This window comes from Ostrinia nubilalis, chromosome 1, assembly GCF_963855985.1.
Source record: "Ostrinia nubilalis chromosome 1, ilOstNubi1.1, whole genome shotgun sequence".
NCBI lineage: Eukaryota > Metazoa > Arthropoda > Insecta > Lepidoptera > Crambidae > Ostrinia > Ostrinia nubilalis.
The window spans coordinates 11,140,999-11,159,964 of record NC_087088.1 but is presented as its reverse complement, the minus strand read 5'-3'; the positions used below and the strand labels follow the sequence as shown (position 1 = coordinate 11,159,964).

General features: G+C 36.7%; 1 protein-coding gene across 2 annotated transcripts in view; it reads right to left on the bottom strand.

Annotated features, from left to right (window-relative positions):
• Positions 1-18,966, bottom strand: part of LOC135072035 (agrin-like) — a 224,014-nt gene that overhangs the window by 130,418 nt on the left and 74,630 nt on the right. The gene's annotated exons all lie outside the window — the stretch shown is intronic.

Below are 18,966 nucleotides of genomic sequence, written 5' to 3'. Positions count from 1 at the left end.
CGATCACAGTGACTGCAAGGCTAACAGCTGATTGTTGTAAAATATAAGCTCACTTGCATTTTAATTAATTAAATAAATAAATAACGTGGTTAATTAAAACTTATTAATTTATTTGGATACAGTTTGACCAGTATTCCAAAACAGTATTAATTTGGATTCCAAGTAACACTGTTGCGAGGAAAAAGTTTGGTTTCTATTTAATAGCACCTTTTAATAGCAATCTTTTGATTCTTGAAACCTGACCTATAAATTATAATATTTATTTAAATAATTATATATTTCAATAAATTATATGATTTCACTAACGATGTTGCTAAGCGGTGGTTATTTAATGTTATTATAGGATGCACCCGACTTTAGAATATGCTAAGAAAATAGAGTAAGGTAGGTACAATGATGTAATTGAGCATTGTAAAAATATTTATTTGTCAGTCATTTGGTGTAGTGGTTTCGAAACGGACTACTATGCCGAGAGGTCCCAGGTTCGATCCCCGGCCGGGCAGAAATTGAATTGATACATTTTAATTTCTGTGATGGGTCTAGGTGTTACTATGTATAATATGTACTTATGTATATAAAAACGGTATTTAAGTATGTTTATATCCGTTGTCTAGGACCCATAGCTTTGCTCAGTTTGGGACTAGGAGCGTAGTGTAAATGTCGAAGGAAGGATATTTATTTATTATTTGCGGAGTGTATACTTAGCGGAGTCTGGTACGTTTTGTTTGATCCACGACTGCCAAATACAAAACTCACTGCCAAGGAAAGGTAAGCTTAAATGGGCAATATGGTACTACTGATGTACCTGTTGCCCCAGCATTCTATTTTTTTTTTTTTTTTTATTTATTTATTTTTTAGTGAAAAAACGTATTAACGTCTAAAAAAAATGGTCGCCATTCTAAGGCGAATTAATTGGAATTAATTCATGTTAATCGTGTAGAAATCTCTACGCCAGACGATAAAATATGAATTATGACTAAATATCAAACACAGTTCAAGAAACAAAAAATAGGTTTATGTCATGTACTGAAACCAAAGCGTCTAACCATTTTCTGAGACAATATTAAACCAAGCTCCTACTCCGTGTCTTTATTCAGACACCTTGATTCAGTCAGCTTCAGTATTAAGACTGTGATAATTGAATTTTTATAATCATGCTAAGAAAAAATAACAAAATACTAATTCTCAATTTATACTTCATAGAAAGGGAAGAAAGACTCATTCATTATTATGAGTTTGTGGCAGCGTTATCGATTCGTAAAATAATATCGCATTATTTTTTGGTATTATTAAAAAATGTCCTTAATCTAAACTAAAGGTTACAAGTAGTGGTAGTACTGATAGGTACCTACATAATACATAGTTTATTTTATGTGGTTGATTCGTTCTTTGATTGACCAAAGTCCACTAGTCCGGTTGTTATTACAAGCGGCCCGATTTCTTTTTTGATGTGTCAATAATTTTCTATTACATTGATTACAATGTAATTATTATTGTGTTATATTTATAAAGGCATAGTTATTATCGCTTTAACGCATAATAAGATACTTTGCTTGTCTAAAAGATTTAGCAAGATAAGAAATGATTCAATGTATTTCATGATGTCGCATCTCTTCTTATGAGAATTCTAACGTTATACATAAATAATTTATACGAACCAATTGTAAAACAGTACATGGAGTTAAAACTGACCTTTTTTTTTTTTTTTTTTTTGTAAATAAATAATAATAATGATGATGAAGCCTTACTTTGTAAGACTATCAATAGTATTATTAGCATTAATCATACATTGATTAGTAGGTACAAACCTACATAATAATGATTTTCCAATACAAGAAAAAATGACGTCATCTTATGTACCGATACCGATACAGTTTAAGGAAGCTCTTAGATTTTATCTATTATTTATAGATACAAGCTGGTGAGACGTCATGAATAAAAAAATAAACTTTGTAAAAATATCAAGGCTAAAGAAAGGCCGCAAAGAGACAAACAAAAATGTTGCCTGTTTGTTCAGATACAAAACAAACATCCGTTAAAATAAGACCATAATTCTATTTGCTTTTCAGTGGCTATCGTGTTTATGTAATAAACATAATTATATTAATAAGTTTCTTTAAACCATAAATGAATCTTTTGTTAAAAGTTTAATTGCGGTTAAAACATCATCCCTTTTGAAGTGCTTAAACCACATAAACTTTGTTTAGCATCTTATATAAACGCTATCTAAGTCCACCATCTAGGAACATTTTTTTTTTTTTTTTTTTTTAACAAGTGGGTAATCTCAGAGTGTACTCGTGTCGACGGATGCGATTAAGAATATTCTTAATATCAACGTCTCTGCGCCGACGTATATAATTATTTGTTATGTATAATTAATTATGTTTACTCTCATGGTTATGATGATTATGAAAAAATTCATCTGGGTTCGAATCGGGAATCGAATAGGTATCTCGGTACAATAAATTCTGTAACCGGATATTAGGTACATTGCATTTAAAATAACAATATTTTAAGCGGCCAGCACATACCTGTACATAGATGGCGCGTCGTCTAGGGACGCGGGTTACCTTGGTGTTCTGGTCGGTCTTTAATGGCGCTTCCCGCGTTGCGCTGGCAGCGCTGGGCATGCGGCGGCGGCGGCGCGGCGCTGCGGCGTAAATAACGGCGCCTGCGCTTGTGGAAGGCGGCGTGGTTGCGCCGCGGGCGGGTGATAGGTCTTAGCCCATCATACCATACAGCAGGGCGTAGCTTGTCGGTACGGCCTCTGTATAAAGCCTCGATTCACACAGTTGTGCGAACGGCTAAAGCTTAAATTATATATTCAGTGCAGCAGCCTGGATTAGTTGTCATATCAAATAAATACCTCTTTTCCCGTTTTAGAGGATTATAATGAGTTATAGTTGTCGACCGTCGATGTAATTGGTCGACCGACCGGAAATGTAGAAAGATCTTTGTAAGTTTCCAACAAAAAAAAAATGTGAGACTGAAAAGTACTCACAATCACAATGTCAGTTAATATGAGTCGTTGCATAGAAAAAACGACATATTGTCATACTTCATATATAAAGTAGGCATCAATTTCCACTTCGACTCGGTTCGGTCAACAAACCGGCCTAAGGTTTATTTAGGATCTTTTATTCTGACCTTATAATAGCAAGTAATGAATCTACATAAATGCACTTTGAATTTTGATCTGATACTTATTTCTTTCTTACTAGCCTTTGTATTTAGACCAATATCGATTGGTGTAATGTATAAAAATACGAAACAACAAAATTATTCAGTTACCCTTTGTAGCATTGAACAATGTGTATGGCCACAGGGTCATCGGTCGTTATAAAAGCAGGCGGAGGCTCGACTGGGGCGAGTGCGTCCGCGGCGCCGGGTCATCATGCTCCAAGACGGTTGATGGTTCATAAGGTGTAAGGCCAAGAAGGCAAGCTCTTAATGTGGGTAGTTTCATACAAACGCAACATTTTTCTGTATGAGCTCATTATGTTCTGTTTTTTACGGCTTTTAAAAATGGCCGAAAAGAAGATACTTAACTCGTAAAAGTGAATAATATTACCATACCTGGCTATCTCGGTAGTTAATATCTCGTTTTTACTCGCTAGAGCAAAAAACGGCTACTGGTTAAAAAATAACCGAACATAAAGTGGCTGCTGGTTAATATCTCGTATTAACGCTACTGGTTAAAAAATGACCCGCAAAAATGACCGAATATAAAGTGGTTGCTGGTTAATATCTCGTATTAACTCGCTAGAGCAGAAAATGGCTACTGGGTAACATCTCGCATTACCTCGGAGAAAAAATGGCTACTGGGTAACATCTCGCATTACCTCGGAGCAAAAGAATGGCTACTGGGTAACATCTCGCATTACCTCGGAGCAAAAAATGGCTACTGGTTAACATCGCGCGTTAACTTGGAGCTAAAAATGGGTCAAAGTTACGCGTCGTGTCACAACGCTTATAATAAAAATGTACGAGCACTTGCACAAAATAGTTGTTACAACCAACCTTGTGTTGGGTCTAATTCTCGTCACTACACTGCACAACTTAAAATAATTACGTTTTTTGTCGGTAAAAACGTCCTGGTGACGTCACTTAAGCATTTTTCTTATACTGCGTGCGGTCGTTGCGCGTGCGCACAAAGGAATGAGACCGCTCGGACACCGAGCCCACAGCGTGGTAGGGGTGGGGTTGCCCGCTCTTTTGTTTTTTACTACTACTACGCTGAATATTGTGTGCGGATTGGCTTGTCGTACAGGGGTACTACACGGTAAAATAAATCTCGGAGGCGAAAACAGGATAATGTATAATAATGTCATTATTCATGTTGGTACTTAATGAATAGCTGACTAACACATTTCAGTGCATATCTAAAGATATCAGTAGCACAAAGAGCAAGTAATAAAAGTTGCAGGTGTCACCATAATATTTTTTACAGATATTAAAATATTATCAATATAATTTTATCCCTAAAGCTACTGTAAGCCGTGCCCCAGTAGCGTATCAGGCCATAACTGCGCTCACGCTGGCCGCTATCGGGATGCCATCCGCATGCCGCGGACATCGGTTGATAAAATTGCATTTTCTCTAACCCCGCTCGTATTAAAGTAAATCTTTATTACGAGGGAATAACATTGTTTTTTATCTAAGTATGGTAGTTCTTAGTGCGAATAGGTTTCGATTAGGTGCGTGGTTGGTTTAGATACTTATTATTAGTACATACTACTGTATTCGACGTATAGACGGCTCATCAGGCAACAGTTGTGTTGTAAAACCAACAACTTCTACATGAAGTGTTAGTGTTTCATTCATTCGTTTCAGCAAATGACGTCCACTGCTGGATTTCCACAACGACTAGTCCATTTGTTTTTCGTCGGGAAATGATTTGCGCCCCACTGGCCGTTGGGGACAGTCAGTGGGCTATGACGTGGGCCTCTCCTTAGCAGGAGGGCGAAGTCTACCCACTAAAACGCGACGGTGTCCTCCGGGGCCATTAATGGAACCCGCGAGTTAGTCTTAAAATTGGACATTCGTCCACGGCTCCTAAAATTGGACATTCGTCCGCGGCTCACAACAATGACCGGTCCAGCGCTGCCCGCATCCAAGTACCTCCCCCGCGACCTTCACCAAATCGTCGGTCCACCTAATAGTATTTACCTTGTAATATCATCATCATCTTTACATACCATTGAGGCAGTAAGTACCAAAAAAATACGGTAGTAATATAGTAAAATCGGATAGCAAAATGTAATCCTCCTAAATATGCATTAGGAGCTTTATTCAGAGCTTTGAATGCCATAAGTGCTCAGTGCTCACACTCAGCAGCAGTAGCGATACTGCACCGGACAGCGGTCGATAAGTGACAATCAGGGCTAATGGTGACAAACGTTTCGCTCAGCAAATTGAAGCTTTATATTCAGCGAGAAGTATCAGTCAAGTCGATGCTATGGTAACAAGCCCATGGTATTTAACTCCGTTTTGATAGCAAACTATTGGTCATCATTTTTCAGGAAGATATACCTTCCTGCCTGACATAAAAAATGATTAAATTATGACGTCAATCAATTCTAGTACCAGCTTATACTTTCGTTCAGCGGATTGAAGGCTCATGCTCATACTCCGCTGCTCCGGAATGCGATACTGCGCCGGACAGCGATCGATAATTGCATTCTGTGGTCGCTCCACTTCGCAGAACACGCGCGGAACGGAACGCAAACTTCAGTCACAAAATAAGACTTCAGTTTTCTTAAGAAATCTCAATTACCTAGTACCTACTTGATGCGAAGTATCTGTCAAGTCGATGCTATAGGAACTAGCAAAGGTTTTATCCAGCGCACGCCATTTTACTCTATTCTGGATTCCAGAGACAAATACCTGCCTGCTTGAGATAAAAAAATAACTCAAATATAATGTCAATCTCAAACTATCAAAACGATTAAATTCTAGCATCAGTTAAGATTTTTGTTCAGCGGATTGAAGGCTCATGCTCATACTCCGCTGCTCCGGAATGCGATACTGCGCCGGACAGCGATCGATAATTGCATTCTGTGGTCGCTCCACTTTGCAGAACACGCGCGGAACGGAACGTAAACAAACTTCAGTTTTCTTTAAGAAATCTCAATTGTTTAAACTAAATTGTTTGTTTAGAACTGACGACGATCAGACCTAATTGGGGCGATACGTTCCTTTAGAATTAAGTCTCTGAATTCATTTGTCAGGATTAAGTGACTTATGAAATGCTAAGTCCTTTTTTTAGTCTTTTTATAACTCATTTTATTTGACTCGGTCCTGTAGTTTAATAATTTCAAAACCTATATTGTAGCCTGGTAGGTATATCGAGTGATCATCAGTTGGAAAATAATTTACGAACTTCCTTCTCTCGAGCAATGTCATACTAAAATTGTATGCAAAAAAGACATGTAAATCGTACTTAATCGCCTTTAGCAATTTCGATTCATGAATAAAATTACCCAATTCTGATATTTGACTTCAACTGGACGACTTAATTGTACATGTCTACGACCGTACGCTGGCGACTATGATTGCAGTCCCTACAACAAAAATGCTATATTTTAGCTTTGATAACTTTTCAAAGGAACTTTTCTAAACGTTAAAAATAATAAAGAGGATTTTCAAATCAGCTTATCATGAAATAACAAGCAAAACTCACCCTAACACTCCGAACAACAAAACGGAAAACTCCTAAACATTCGCGAAGTTGAACGACTAATACCTCAACTTAAAAATAGTTATATCGACTTAGCACTAAAATACCTAACATAAAATTCAATTCAGAAAACCTTCCCAGGTCCAATCCGGCAACAAAAATTGAACGTTTTTATTCCGTTCGATTGAGACTGGAATTATTTCAAGCATTCAACGTTTATCGTGTTAACTTAACGAGACAGCCCGACAAGTGCGCTAGTTATGGCCGTCTCTATCAAAAATGTAGCTGAAAGTGAAGTCATACGACAATAAGAACAAAGGCACTAATTCCGTGCAGAGTTATCGATAGCATCGCGTCAGCTCGATTCGCAGCCTTGTTACGGCGACACACAAGAGAAATGTCCGACAAATTGCGTCGCACTACAGCCAGAGCACAGTTAGTACAGCTTAGCCACATAGCTTAGAATCGACAAGGATTCATCTTACACCGGCCATTCTACCGCGGACGCTGGTCGTGCGTGGCAGACACATAAAGACCTAATTTTCAAAACAAGTAGGTAATGTTGGGTGTCCTTTTCAGTGTACTGTAGCTCCACATTTTATTACTTTTCACTGTAAAGTTCTTCTGGCGTTGCGGATATGTAAGTTGCAAACTCCACTCACAATAAACTTTAAACCTACCTTCGTAATGTCACCTAACTATTCTTACTTATTCGAATCTTTCCATAATTAAATGATTTGGAGCTTTTTGTAAAACACACGACTGGCTGTTCTCACCCGGCTGTCCTACAGCACTGCCTCGAACACAATGCTCAGTGGCATCAATGGTTATTTTATGCACAACTGGCCACGGTAACAAAGTGGCCATTTGACTCTGCCAGAAAAATTCCCAACGATGAATTTTTAAACGACATTGTAGGTAAGTACACTAGTAACTTCGCTTTAGTACCACTTGCTATTCCGAAGATTTCGCATTATTTTCTACTCTACAACACAACAATGTCCGTTTTGTGAGATTTTATTTTAGCTCTGACGTAAAATAAAAAATAGATCTGTCTTTGGTGTAAGGATTTACTTTTATAGATCAAAGTATTTGAGTATTCATTTCAAATAAGTACCAGTAGGTATTTCAATGCAAATCATTAAAAATCAACGACACTCGCAAGATACGCAAGAAATAGGTGACAGTTTACACGCGCTTGGCTTGGATCCAGGCTTTACTTTGATTTCGAATTGCACTAAGTATATTCCGTGAACTATAGGTATCTACAAAAGTCTTCAACCAAAGCTTCAGTTTTATATAATAACTTTAACTCTTTTAAAGGAATGGCATATCCTTATAATCCTTTCGTGACATAATCAATCGGGACACAAGAGACCGAACGGTTCAATTACGCCGTGTCCAACATTTCGGAGTTCTTTTTCGGAGAGACAATCAAGTTGTATTGTCTATTTTAATGGACTTTTCAAACTAATTACGAGTCATATTTGTGCAGCAACTGGACTGGACATGTCAATGAAAATCTTTCGCTCCAAAAGTGTCGAGCGAGAGAAGTGGTACAAATTGCGCTCGCTCGAGCACTCGCCGTCTAAGGATATGGATAAAACACATAAAAATAGACCAAATGCAAATAGACGTACAGACGACGGCATTCATGAATAAACACTGATACCTTAAGCAGCTGTAATAGGTACGATTTTAGCAAAAACACGTTGGTGGCTGTACCGACATGTGCTGGTTTTGCATGTCATAAACAAAAAAACTGTGTGGCACTGTGGTATTTACGAAAAGTTTATCTTGAAAAGAGAAAAAAATATTTGCTTTAATTTACTATCGGGGCTATTAAAAATTTCGGTATTCAGTAGTTCTGTAAAGAGATGAACGGTTTTGTAAATAGCGAAATGAAAGTTTTCATCCATGCTTTCACACAAATCTTCAGTTTTAAAGTGTACGATTTTTCGTTGTATGTAAAAGCTCATTTAAAATACTTAAACGTACTGCATATAATGCAGTCAGAATTAATAATTCTAAAGCCAACTCAGTATTTATTCTAAAGCCGCCGCTCATGCTCGTAGCAGACCCAAAAAAGAATCACCGTTAAAAATCTCTGAAATTATTTTTCAGCAAAACATCGAGCCTTTACCGCCAAATTATCGTAAGCGACACTTTTGTCAAAAAACCGTTTTTTATCGAAACTAGTATTTCAAACCGTAACGGACCCATCCCTGTTGGTGTTTCCCGCCAAAAAAAAACCGTTACAAAGTTATAGCAAGTGCTAAAATTATCGTGAATACACATTTTTTCTAAAACTTAACGTAAGCGACACATGCATTTTATCGCAAGCGACCGCACTTGTTATCGCAAGCGACATTAGCGCTTCACTGTGCGCGTTTACTTTAAACAAACCTGTCGTGCCCTGTTGTTTATTTCCGCAAAAGTTCTGATGCAATTAGAGATTGCAATCGAATATTAGAATTTTTAATTTCATATTAGTATTTGAATAGTAAATTAAAATGTATTCGAATATTCGAATATTACAAAAATAAACAGAAAAGATAGAAAAAAGACGACTTACGCCCGATTCCCATATTCAATCCTTGTCCAAATCCGGATTACAACTGTCAAATTGAATTCAGTTTTAGATTATATTTCCAAAATTTTCGATGCATTTACACTTTAATATTGTTTAAATAGTCTTATAAACAATATAAAAATGTAAAAACATCAAAAACCGCAGTTATTTTGGCCAAAAACATATTAAAATTTGACAATCCAAATCCGTATAATTTGGATTAGGATTGAATATAGAAATCCAGCATTAGTGTTTGCAAATGCAGTCGGATACATATCACCAACTAAAAAAACTAGTCATTGATGCTTCCGACTGCATTTGTGAACACTTAGTTATCTTGTTTCTACCTTTTCTGTACATTTTTACGTAGTTGTGTTTCTTTCGCTACTTTGATACACATAGTATAAAAGAGGCGATAGAGCGAAACCAAGGTTCCAAATAACTTGAAAGAGACAACTCTATTGAGCAAAGTCAGCTGACGATGCTGAAGACGGCGGACGGTAACGTCAACAAAAGCCGAGGTTCTGGGTGAGATCGAAAAGATCTATGGACAGCTAATATACCTCCCAACCTGTTAATAGCTCAGCAACAGACGCATGAGCTAGGTTAACGCGACACTATACCAAAGACATCCCGTATATCAGCCTATACGAGATTAGGAAGGCTCTCAAACAGCTAAAGAACAACAAGGCTCCAACAAGGTGATGACGGCATAACTTCGGAGCTTTTGAACGCAGGTGGAACAGCGAAACTAGTTCAGAGACTCTTTAACTCCGTCTTACTTCAGGGAACAACGCCAGAGGCATGGACTAGAAGCGTGGTGGTGCTCTTCTTGGACTATGAGAAGACCTTTGATTCGATCGAGACTTAAGCAGTGCTGCAGTCTCTCCGACTATTGGTATATCGAAGTGCTGAAGTGCCTGTACAGAAACGCTACCATGTCGGTCCGAGTACAGGAGCAAAGCACAAGGGTGATTCCTCTGCGGCGAGGCGTGAGTTAGGGAGATGTTATGTTTCCGAAACCGTTGACTGCTGAATTGGAAGACGCTTTCAAGCTCCTTGAATGGAAAGGATTCGGCATAAATACCTATTAATGTCAAATACATCACTCAGCTGCGGTTTGCTGACGATATTGTGGTCATGGCAGAATCGCTTGAAGACCTTGGCACAATGCTCGAAGACTTTAATCGAGTCTCCCAACAGGTAGGCCTTCGGATGATAATGGACAGAACGAAGCTTATGTCCAACGTCCATGTTTCGGTTAGAACTCGATTCTCGAGACTGTTGACTGTTGACAAGTATGTCTACCTCTGACAAACGATTCGGCTAGGAAGATCAAATTTCGAGAAAAAGGTAAAGCGCTGGATACAGGCCGGTGCCAACCGGTCATTGTGAAAGTCATTGGGGGAGGCCTATGTTCAGCAGTGGAAGTCATATGGCTGAAATTATGATGATGATGAGAATTTTATAACTGTTTTCGAAAACTTTATTGTTAAATAGTTAAAACATAGTTCCTAAAGCAATAAAAACATTGATATTTTGTGCTTTTTATTTTTTTAAAGTATTCGAATATTCGAATAATATTCGAATTATTTCGAATATCACTGAAAAAAATTTCGAATATTCGAAATAGAAAACTATCGAATATTTGCAATCTCTAGATGCAATAAGTGGTTGAATAAGTGGTGTTAATTGATTTGTACAAGAAGAAATTTCTCATTTCATTTTATAATCTTAATAGGTAAGTATAATTTGATCTCATTATTCCTAACGATTACTATAAATAAATAATTTTTTATTATTATGTGGATATTTCATTTAAAAACCTTTTAAAATGCCTATTTTTTTTACAATTATAATTTCTTGGACATAGTAATTTTGATAGGTAATGTTATCGTAAGCGCCCGAATATCTATAGACTGTGACAGCAAAAATATTGTATGCGCCATAAATGGTATAAATACTCATTATTTTTGTTTTATTTTCAGTCATATATTTAAATCTCTAAAAATCATTAACGTATGTCATTTTTCTTGTTATTAGCACACTTCTGATTAAAGATATTCAAAAAAAACCTTCTCCTGTAAAATTTGGTTTTTGTCGGTTGCGCTAAAATGGCGGTAAAGGCTCGACATTAACCCCTGTCAAATTCAAATAATAAAACTGGGAACATTTTAATTACTGGCTCTAAAAGCTGAAATTTCCAAAAACACTGAAATTACGACGTCATAAAGCGGGTATTTTCTTTTAATTCGCAGTTCCCGTTAAGAAATGGCTTCTCACAATAAAACATGGCCGACAGTTGTGTTTCATGTCGGCTCCAATCATTCACGGCAATCATTTAGCTGGTTTATTAGTTTGTACAATTTTACTGTTGCACCATAACCCAGGGTGCTAAACGTAAATACTATTAATTGACAGTAAATTGCATTACATAAGAATGCACTTGGGGATATATTATTATGTTTTTAAAGATCTTGCTATCGCTTAAAAAGGATTTGCTTCAATAAACATAACTCTTTTTAACACTGATTACTTTATTTATGGCCTTAATAAGGTCCTAAATTATGTTGCAATGAAAACATCCAATGTACATTTATATTAATTTGAATTATTTAAGACAAACTATATTATTATATTCTCTTTTGGTCTCAATATTTCAATTTAATATTGATATCGTTTCAAAATACGAGCCAAAAAGCGCAAGGCAACAATCAAAACCAACATCCTTTGATTTTATATGCCTGCACCGCTATTCGCAATGAAACGTCCCATCTGTTTCTGCTGTGATACTAAAAAAATATATTATGTGGGAGTTTTTTAAGGATTTCCAATATAAATGCTAATAAGCTACGCACATTTGACATTCTGCGATTGCACAAACTAAATAAACATTTTAACAATAGCGGCGATATACGGAATCCTTATAAGTGTGACCTGGTTAAGCTCGCAAATAGTTTACTCGCTATACAGGGTGACTTAGAAATCGTTGGCATCCTTTTTAAATAAGACACTACTCATGATACATACTTAGTAGGTACATTCCCCAAATATGAGATAGAATTTCAATATAATAATACCGACGACAGCACATCAATCTTAATACTGTGCATCTTATTTCGATGTACGAGTATTAAGTGTTATTTTTTGTTTTAAACTCCCTATAAGAGCACACTAATACAAATCATCATCATCATTTCAGCCATAGGACGTCCACTTCTGAACATAGGCCTCCCCCAATGCTTTCCATGTTGAGCGATTGGTAGCGGCCTGCGTCCAGCGCTTCCCTGCTACCTTTACGATGTCGTCGGTCCACCTTGTAGGTGGACGTCCCACGCTGCGTTTTCCGGTACACTAATACAAATACACAGTAAAAATAATGACAAAAAATCTCATTGGATTTGTCTCATATTTGGGGATCAAGAGTATGTAGTCTTATATTAAAAGGATGCCAATGATTTCAAAGTAACCCTGTATTTGTCACAAGGCGTGAGAGGTAAAATCAGGGCGCTTTAGACACTTATTTATTTTTAGAGCTAAGTAGAATTTTCCCAGCATTCGGTCTCGGCATTTCACGGAAATAAACATTTTGCTGAAGACAAATAAACGTTTCCATTCTTGTTATTATTCCCCCACTTGCTGCTTGTCTTTCTTTTCATAAGTTCAAAGGTTGTATGCTTTTATTTCGTTTCGTTCTTAGAAGTTGCTATTGCAGAACGTTTTTCTTAATCCACTACCTTGTCTAAATGGAAATCATTATATTTTAAATTCATAACGAGGAAACTGAATGAGAATGTAAAGCAGGTATTGTGTTTTATTCAAGTATACAATAAACTTTTTACGTATACTTACGGTGTTGTAAAAATGCAGAATGGTACGAAAAAAATTATGACTATTAAATTATACTTGTAACATTTTTAATTCTTGATTTAATTAAAATTAAAATAACTTACGTTATACAGTCGTTTTTTCATTGGTATGAGGCGTGAAATTAATTTAGTAGACGAAGAAATCAGAATCTTCCCATTTCCTTTAGCCTTCAATGTCAAATCTAGTCAGGTGCGCGTGTTAGTAACTAAGATACAAATCTAACGGGCATTGTCTTCAGCCTTTAATTACAAACCTAGCTAAGGCTCTTAAATTCGAGTATAATAGTATCACCTCTTACGACATTCGCAGGAGGAGTGGGAGCAGGCTATAATATCTACTCCGCCCTCACTACAATACTAAGTATAGGTCTAGACGTAAGTTCAAAATTATAATAAAAACGTTCACTCCATCTAAAATATGACCAAAAAGGTGAAATTACACACGTGTCACTCCACAGCTCAAATTATAATTGAACGAAAGCAAAATAATTGAAGTGTCCTCGAGGAGGGAATTATACGCGACATTGAAAAAGCGCTTGTGCGGTGACCGCGTCCGTTTTGTGTGAAATGTCAAAGAGGGGCGGAAAGAGGTGGCGCGAAATTATTAGGGATGTTAGGAACCTACTCGTAACCGTAAAATATCCGACTCAATGACCGCAAAGAGCGTATGTATACCTACCCATCAATGACCGTAAAGAGTCTAAAGAGTACCTTTATGCTCTTCAAACTTGGACTACATTTTCGTATCGTTAAATAATATGGCCGACTAACTTTGACCCCGTATAGTAAAGGCTTTAGTGATGTGCATAGTATTAAATCTTTGATTTAGGTGTTAAGGGAAATCTTGGGATCACTGTGCCACTACAGATTTTGTTACAATAAATTTTATCATAACCAATCTTATTACTGAAATGATAGTCTGTTGGCGTATTATGCAATCTTGGCAAGATTTGTTTGACTCACACAAATTATTGTTTGACTCAATCATGTTTTCACTTTATTGTGTAATAAATATTCTCTCGAATTTATTTTGCTTTGAATTTCACTCATGAAATTATTGACTGCATAATGTTGCCTATTTAAGGCGGGGTTTCAAGAAATGTTCATATACCTACATTTTGAAACAAATTAGATGAGTTTAATGAGAAAGTATACTTACTACCCAGAGACACAAATGCCCGTATAAATAATGTGGTATTTATTCCGGTCTATTAAATAATAAACGATTGAGTTATACACGTATCCGAACACAAAATATTGGCCACTCTACAACTCTACAATTGTGCCAACGACGCAGTGACCGCAGCGGTGTCGCGGACCCGGTTGGTGGAAAAAAGAAAATGTTAAATTATACCTATATCACATTTTGTAGTACTAGAGCTTTTCAATTTTGGTACACTTTCGATTTTTCAGGAAATGGCGCCTAAAATCTTTAAAACTGCGCAATTATACTCTGTTTTTCATTTGTAACTTGAACATCTGTCCCAGAAAATATTTTTCACAAAAATACAATTTCTTACCATAGGCTCGCGGGTTAGGTCTCTCTTTCGAATTATAATAGCTCTCTTATACTAATTAGTATTGGAATTTATGAATCTACTAAAACGTTCACACGTAATCTATAATGTCTTTCTATTTCGCTATAATCAGCTACTTAACCTACTTTTTGTAGTTCACAGTGAATCATTAATAAGAAAACTAAATATTGAAATGTTCTCTCTCAATTTACGTATTTAACTGTACATCCACCGCAAGTTTTCTCCCATTAACTCCACAAATATCGCGAACGTTGCTACTGTAATAATTAAACCAAAATTATGTGACTGCAGTCCGCGCGTTAGAATATTAGCTGTGCGCTTATGTTTTACCTTGCTTGAGGCCAGGGGACCTATCTTGAAACATTAGAAGTGAATCTTGAAATATCGCACAGAAATAAAATTATGTGCGATAATTTCTACTCCTATCTTCTGATATATTCTTACATGCATACCTAGTCGGTGGTACCTATATGTTTCCCATATAGAAAATGTTTCTCATCGATGGCGAAAGTTTTGAAAATATGCTAACTATTGTAAAAAAATTATATTGCCATGTAATGAAAAAGATTTAGGTAATAATCTAGCGGAAAGAGAGAGAGACAACACAGAGAAAAGAAGAGTAATAATCATAAAAAAAACGGCGCGAATTCGTATGCGTATCTACCGGTTCAAAAATAGTACCCCAGCTCTTGAAGACAGTATATTTACAGAGGGTCTTAGCTTGCAACGTGTATGAGAACGTAAACCCAGTCCGCCGGGGCTCATATCTGCGACGTTTGCGTTACAAGGGGCCCGAGGAGAGACGCTTAAGCTTGGCCTACATTGTAAATAATTTACACAAATATTTTCGTGTTTGTTTTTTTAGAAAATTGTAGCAAAGGAATTAAAAATTGTGTACAACGTTTGACATTTACTTGTAGCACTTGTAGTTACAAAAAAATACGCAGGCGAGTAGTCACCATCAACATTTTGGCCTAAATCCATAAATACATTTACGCTGAAATTATAAGGATGAATAAAAATTTTAAATTATGTCTGGACCACTAGATGGACCGACGATCTGGTGAATGTCACGGGCCGGTCGTCATGGAAATCTTTGGGGAGGCCTTTGTCCAGCATTGGATGTCATTTGGCTGAAACGGACAGAACGGACATAACGTCTGGAATCATTCAGAAGTAAGTAAAAGTAGCCACAATGCTTCTCATTTACGCAATTAAGTACAAGTACTTACATTATTATTTATTATTTCGTATAAAATAACTCATATATTAATAAACGATACAACCTTAATTGCTTTATTGACGTAAATACCTTACATTGAAAATTAATTTAATTTCGATCGGCAAACCAAATAAGGAGCCTCTTATATTATAAATAGTATAATTAAATTCGATACTGACATGCCCCTAATAGAGGCGGGATCACCTTAATTACATCCTCGAGCAAGGCTAATAGGATGGGCGATATCAAGACATTTTTATGTTGACGCGATGCAAAAGGAATACGTTAATGTTTATGAATTCGTTATGCGTTGTACGAGTAAATTAATGTAACATGCAATCAAGTGGGCTTAAGCCAACGTTCGTCAAGCGGGTCAGTATTTGCACACAACTTTAAGGCTGGGTTGCACCATCTTACTTTTACTATTACATCAAAAATCTGTCAAAATCCATCCAAAAAACACCGGTTATCGTTATAGTTACGGTTACAGTTAGGTGGTGCAACTCAGCCTAGGCATACAGCAACGTCAAACTTTTTTTCTTGTTCAAAGTATGACTAAACGCGAACATTTTTTTTTTGCTAACCTGAGGCACTGTAGTGGCTATTAACACCCCAGCCGGGCTAGGATGCGCACGCGATATGCTTTTATCGCGCTATTTTACGTGATAATCCCATACCTTTGTCGTAAAATCGTCGATAAGATTTTATCACGGCGAGCATCAGAGGCCTACAGGTGTTATTTTGACTCGCGAGGTCCATGTGTTGGAGTGAAGTCCCACTTGAAGACCATTCTAGTGAACCGTCATCCTTGGGGATAAGCGGCTAGCGTGCCCGCTCTGGTAATTGAAAAATAGTACCTTAGCGCAGCTCTGATGCGCTTAGCACCCCAGGCGAGCTAGGATGCGCTCCTTCATAAAATCTTATCGATGATTTTAGTGGACAAATGTATGGGCTTATCGCGCAATATCGATAAAACGTCTCGATAAATGTTTATCGCATGTTTATTAAGGCGTTTAGCGCATCCTTTCCAGCCAGGTGTTATTCTGTCTCGCCAGGTCAGTGTGTTCGGGTGGTCGCGGCCCACTCGAGGACCATTCTAGTGAACCGTCATCCTTGGGGATAAGCGGCTCATTATTCACTAAAAGCCCACGGCGTGCCCGCTCTGGTAATTGGAGGCTTTGTTCCTTTGCGCGGCTCTGACGCGCCTTGCTAGGGGTGCCGGGAAGTCCGAGTGCGGTTTAATTAGGGATGAAGGTAAGTATGATACGAAATATTATGTAGGTATGATAATAATGGCGAAGAAATTGTCTTTGTGAAAGTATACCTACTGTAGCTAAATATACTGTGATCATCAAGACTCTACCATGGTTATTCTAAGTATAATGCACTGATTCCACTAAAATAATCAGTATCATTGGTAATCAAAATAAAATGTGACATAGATTTTAAGTTGAATAAGTTTTATTGTATAGCTTTTCTAATGGGTCCAAACAAGTCTATAAAAATCAAACTATGTATATCTTTGCATTATACTAGTCCGCAATCGACAACAATAATATTTTATTCAGTCAATAAACATAATACAATAAAATACTTACCTACTCACATTTTCTAGAATTTATAGATCATCGACACAAACCCTTATAATAAAGTTTCTTCCGAGTCTTAAAAAGTTTGGTTCGTGAAAAACCTTCCAATTATACGAATTAGGTACGATTTTTAGACACCATCCCTAATTATAGCTCAAACAGTACCGCCTCGTTTCAGTTTAATTAGTCAATCGGCATTAGCACCGTCATCCTACAATATGGAAAAACTCTTGCCAACTTAAGCCATATAACATCACTTCTACTTTACTGTGTATTATTACCTAGTATAAACGATAGAAACAATAAAAACCGGCCAAGTGCGAGTCGGGCTCGCACACCGAGGGTTCCGCCGTACAAACGTAGCGGTTTACAATTTATGACGTATTAAATCAAATTACTTACTTGATTCCGTTGCGAGTAGTGGCGAATTTCAAAATATGCGGTATGATTATTTTTTATTTATTTATTTTTCCTATATTTGCATTATAGGTAGGTACCTACCTCAGCGTTTTGAATTTTTGCGTTGATTTAGAATTTCTCACAGTTTAGACGCAATTAGATTTAAGAAGTGTTTGATATGAATTTCAACTTTAATATCTCTACGCGTTCATGTGAAAAAGGGTAGGTAGTAAGTTTATAATTATTAAAAAAATATTTTATGTCATGTAAGCAAAAATAATATTTTAAATTTTATATAACTTCAAATTTATCATTTTCGCAATTTTTCCTTTATCTGTACTATATATCGTTGCTTCGTGCCGAATTTCAAGATTCTGAGTTCACAGGAAGTACCTTGTAGGTTTTGATTCCCTAGAGTGTGACGGAAATTCGTCTAAGGTGTCGGTATAAACTGCTGTATCTTTTGATCGCGTTAACTTAGAAGTTTGATTTTTTTACTTCTTAAAGGGACAATAGATCTAGGTATTTGGTATAAATTTCAATTTGATACCTTTATTCGTTCGTGAGAAATAAGGTAGTAAGTTTCATTTTATTAAAATATTTTTATTATATTATATAACTAAAAAAATGTAATTTTCGCAATTTTTCCTATATTTGCATTATATGACAATGCTTTATGCCAAATTTCAAGATTCTGAGTTTACGGGAAGTATCCTGTAGGTTTTGATTCCTTTGCGAGTGTCGAAAATTTGTTGAAAATATCGACATAATCGGCTGTATCTTTTGATTGGCTTGGCTTAGAAGTTTGATATTTTCACAGCTTAAAGGGACAATAGACCTGAGTATTTCATGTGAATTTCAGCTTGATACGTTCACGCGTTCTTGAGATAAAGGGTCTTGACAGACGGACGGACGGACAGACGGACAACAAAGTGATCCTATAAGGGTTCCGTTTTTTCCTTTTGAGGTACGGAACCCTAAAAATCACAATTCTTCGGTGCTTCGAGATTTTGAAGACTCCAAGTTATCTTCTGCGGCCATATTACCTAGTTATCTAATATTCGAAACGAAGAGAGTAAGTAATATTGTTTCTGAGAA